Source organism: Schistocerca piceifrons, chromosome 1 (genome assembly GCF_021461385.2).
Source record: "Schistocerca piceifrons isolate TAMUIC-IGC-003096 chromosome 1, iqSchPice1.1, whole genome shotgun sequence".
NCBI lineage: Eukaryota > Metazoa > Arthropoda > Insecta > Orthoptera > Acrididae > Schistocerca > Schistocerca piceifrons.
The window spans coordinates 1112022580-1112028009 of record NC_060138.1 but is presented as its reverse complement, the minus strand read 5'-3'; positions in this window follow the sequence as shown (position 1 = coordinate 1112028009).

Genomic DNA, 5430 nt, shown 5'->3' with positions numbered 1-5430 from the left:
GAACAATGCGAATATATATACACTGAAGCGCCAAGGCATGCGTATTCAAATACAGAGATATGTAAACAGGCAGAATACGGCGCTGCGGTCGGCAACTTCTATATAAGACAACAAGTGTCTGGCGCAGTTGCCAGATCGGTTACTGCTGCTACAATGGCAGGTTATCAAGATTTGAGTGAGTTTGAACGTGGTGTTATAGTCAGCGCACGAGCGATGTGACAAAACATCTCCGAGGTAGCGATGAAGTGCGGATTTTCCCGTACAACCGTTTGACTAGTGTACCGTAAATATCAGGAATCTCGTAAAATATCAAATCTCTCACACTGCTCCGGCCGGGAAAAGATGCTCCAAGAACGAGACTGACGACGACTGAAGAAAACAGTCCAGCGCGACAGAGGTGCGACCCTTCCGCAAATTGCTGCAGATTTCAATGCTGGGCCATCAGCAAGTGTCAGCGCGCGAACCATTTGACGAAACATCATCATCATCATTTGGACCCGAAGGCCCACTCGTGTACCCTTGATGACTGCACGATACAAACCTTTACGCCTCGCCTGGGCCCTTCAACACTGACATTGGACTGTTGATGACTGGAAACATGTTGCCTGGTCTGACGATCCTCGTTTCAAATTATATCGAGCGAATGAACGTGTGCGGGTATGGAGACAACCTCATGAATCCATGGACACTGCATGTCAGCAGGGGACTGTTGAAGCTGGTAGAGGCTCTCTAATGGTGTGGGGCGTGCGCAGTTGGAGTGATATGGGACCCTTGATACGTCTAGATACGACTCTGACAGGTGACACGTATGTAACATCCTGTCTGATCACCTAGATCCATTCATGTCCATTCTGCATTCCGACGGACTTGGGCAACTCCAACAGGACAATGCGACACCGCACGCGTCCAGAATTGCTACAGAGCGGCTCCAGGAACACTCTTCTGAGTTTAAACACTTCCACTAGCCACCAAACTTCCCTGACATGAACATTATTGAGCATATCAGGGATGCCTTGCAACGTGCTGTTCAGAAGAGCTCTCCATCCCATCGTACTCTTACGGATTTATGGACAGCCCCGCATGATTCATGGTGTCAATTCCCTCCAGCACTACTTCAGACGTTAATCGAGTCCATGCCACTTCGTGTTGCGGCACTTCTGCGTGCTCGCGAGGGCCCTACTCGATAGTAGGCAGGTGCACCATTTTCTTTGGCTCTTCAGTGTATATGCTCTAACATAAGAGGTTCTCGCTTTACTTGCCGCGTCAAATTCATATAAACTCCCAAGCTTTCGCTGATTACCTTCATCGTTGCCGTCAGTGGCTAAGTCAGACTTAGAGGCAATCATCTATAGCTTGGAGTTTAACTTAATGTTTCTACCATGCTCCCTGATTACTTAAATGTGTATCAAGCGTTAACATGTGTAAACTTGGCACGAAAGACTCTGCGATCACTGGACACAATTCATACTTAGATTTCTGTTCATCTATGCAACCAAAGATGTCCACAACAATTTGAGAATTGCTACAAAATAGTGTTTTGCTTTGTTATATCTCCTTTATACTTACTAGTTTCAGTGTTTACAAAATATGGAGCTGTAGGTGATGTAACACGACAGAAAAAGGAGCCTTTGGCCACTGGAGATATTTTGATTCCTTTATTTTCTTTTTTTCTTTTTTCTAATTTTCTTTGTTTTTTTCACATTTATATTTTCGTTCATCCATTCCATTAAAGGTCCATTAAAGGCATCCACAAAGCTATAAGCCATGTACTGAAATAGTGCTTCCTTTATGTAGTACACAGTGACACAGGTCACGTCTAAGTCGTAAAACAACACAGCACATACAAGCCATATTAATCGACATAAATCTATCTGATGGTAGAGGTTAAAAACTCTGAAACATGTCGTGGAAATAAATAAATAGTGGCTGGTAACAGAAAACGTGTTGTTCATTCGATAACCTAAATAAGATTTAAAGTCTATGGCGGCGTTATTAAGAAGGAATTGCAGCATCCAACTAATCGTAGCCTCTGCAATGGGACGTCACGTCAATCTCTTAAATTATGTTTTCATGATATTTGGACTTTCGTTCCCTCCGATGAAACTGAACGGTCCCCCTCCCCCACCCTTTTTTTACAAGATTTTATTAGCTTCGCACGTTTGGAAGTGTTTTTTGTGATTGAGTACTTGCAATCAATATATCGTCAATTCCCGTTATTCAACTGATATGCAATTGTGCATGGATTTGAATTATGAAATATATCAATTCTATAAGCCTCCAGTTTAAGATTTCTTTAAAAAGGAGAGCGAGCTTTTTTCTGTTCGTTTTAGCAGCCTGCAGTTTCCTCTATTGTTTCCCATTAAAAGTGCGTATAAACAGGTTTTGATTCTGAGCCCAAGTAAAGACATTTTTACAAACGTTTTATTGAGACTTCATTATTTCAGGTAACCACAAGCCTTTCCCAAATGAAATGGTACTGAAAATTAATTTTAATCTGAAAGCGTATCCAAAGTCAGTGAGATAAACGTTTCTGTTTCTCACAACAGTTTCAATTTTTTTTAGAATTTTCCACTTTTGTCTTTCCGAGAGGAATGCTACTGACCTAAGAATTTAAAATGAAACTATACGTTGACGAAAAGCTTCCGAAACAATTCGTAATGAGTCAATCTTTGTTAAGTTACTTATAATTGCAAATATATATGCTACAGCTGTACCAAGAACAAAACTGACTTCCGGATACTAAACAATTACAGACTAGGAGCTGGCAACCTCAAAAATGGTCAGAACGAGTGCAAAACTGGCACAAGAGTATCCGTAACACCAGACGTTTGTGTAGTTTCTAATTCCTGAGAGGTTCAGGTCTTTTGTGATTTTCTTGGATAATATGTTTTCGTTATTGTGTTCAAATATTAAAAGCTCTTATTAGCTTCTAGGAACCTATAATCAATGTTACTACATTTCACCATAAAAATTCAACATCCTAAGAACTAGAAACTCTTACATCTCCAACAGAACACCAAAACTGATACACAAATTTTTTACTCATCATTACCTTTAGGTTGTAAACTGCAATCGCAAAGTATGAAAGCGATAAACCGAATTGGTGCAAATTTTCTAATTAAAATGACGGTTAGTGAGTGTTACATTTTAAAACCATTCCAATGACGCGGAAGTCACAGTTGGTAGTCAGGAACTCATAAATTATACTTAAACACAATGCAGAGAAATGGTTTAGAAAATATGTAAGGTTGGAACCACTTGCAGTTCAACAGCAAAGAGCAGCCGTACCAAACAGCTGTGTGACAATGAGCTACTATCATTTTCTTTTTATCGTCTGAGATATAACGGGCAGTTGGTTGGCGATTATGTTAACGTAAAATCGGAGGTTTTAGCGTTTGAACCCTGGTTGGTGCAACTTCTTTCTCATTATTAACACGACTTACCCTTTCTCATATGTGACAAACACTAAGCCTCATGGAGCAGTGGCTAGCACACTGGACTCGCATTCGGGAGGACGATGGTTCAATCCCGCGTCCAGCCATCCTGATTTAGGTTTTTCGTGATTTCCCTAAATCGCTCCAGGCAAATGCTGGGATGGTTCCTTTGAAGGGGCACGGCCGACTTCCTTCCCCGCCCTTCCCTAATGCGATGAGACCGGTGACCTCGCTGTCTGGTCTCCTCCTCCAAACAAGCCAAACAACCCAACTAAGCCTCGCCGTAGCTAAAACTGCAATTCAAGCCATTCAGAGCCCCGCAACTGTTCTGTTAGATCGCTGCCAGGTGAGGACATAGCTGCTCCAACCGCACCACGTTAAGTGTTTCGAAACTGTGTTTCGAAACCGGTCGCTGAGTTGGTTCATTAGCGCCCTGTGACATCGACCTCTGCTTTTTAATATAAAGATAAATGACTTGCTGTTAGACACTAACGTCTCGACTAGTTTTTAATTACAGGTCTAAACATACCTCAGATGATCTGACGTAACTTGAGTTACTGGAAACTTGGGCCATGCAAAACAAGAACACTATTAATCCTACAAGAACAGTGTCAGCGCTGTTGACTAAAAAGACGACGCTCTTTGATACACAACTAACGATCTGCAACCAACGGATCCCGTGGCAAGCTCAAACGAAATACTTGGGTGAGTGATTAGGCGAAGGACTCCTATTGACGACATACGTGAGAGAAAAGAAAAAGTCAACACTAAAAATAATTGGAGCACTAATACCACTGCTCCTTAGTAAACATCCTAACCCGCCGACCACACTTAGGTTGTACAGGGCGACAGATCAACGCACCATGGTCTACGGCAGCTTGGCGTGGGGGATAGCTTGTAATTCTAACAGTAAAAGTCTTCAGGATGTTCAAAATAAGTGTCTCTAGTGGAGTCTAGGCCTTCCATGGTGGACCAACAGAGGGGAGATCCATAACATACTGTCAAAGTCACAGTTTGGGTTTCTTAAGGGTTCTAATATTGAGAAAGCTATTTACACTTACAGCGAAAATGTCCTTTATTCAGTGGACAACAAATTAGAGGCAACTGGCATATTCTGTGACCCGTCAAAGGCGTTTGACTGTGTGAATCACAGCATTCTTTTAAGTAAATTGGGGCACTAATGCCACTGTTCCTTAGTAAACACTTGACCCGCCGACCACACTTAGGCTACACAGGGCGACAGATCAACGCACCATGATCTACGGCAGCTTGGCGTGGGGGACAGTTTGTAATTCTAACATTAAAAGCCCTCAGACTGTTTAAAATAAGTGTCTCGAGTGGAGTGTAGGTCTTCCATGGTGGACCAACAGAGGGGAGATCCATAACATACTGTCAAAGTCGCAGTATGGGTTTCGTAAGGGTTCTGATATTGAGAAAGCTATTTACAGTTACAGCAAAAATGTCCTTAATTCAGTGGACAACAAATTAGAGGCAACTGGCATATTTTGTGACCTGTCCAAGGGGTTTGACTGTGTGAATCACAGCATTCTTTTAAGTAAATTAAAATATTATGGCGTCACTGGTAGTGCTACAAAGTCGTTTCAGTCATATCTTACTAATATGAAACAAAGTGTGTCATTACATAACACTTCAGCAGTAGGCAATCAGACATCATCTGACTGGGAAGAAATTACATGTGGTGTTCCCCAAGGTTCCATACTAGGTCCTCTACTGTTTCTTGTGTATATTAATGACCTGTCATCTGTTACATTACCAGATGCCAATTTCGTCTTATTTGCAGATGATACAAACATTGCAATAAATAGTAAATCAAATATAAATTTAGTAAAGGCAGATAATCAAATTTTTAGTGACATTAATAAATGGTTCATAGCCAATTCACTGTCATTAAACTTTGAAAAGACCCACTACATGCAGTTCAGAACTTCCAAGAGATTTCCTTCTGGTGTGTGTATAAAATATGATGACATGGAAA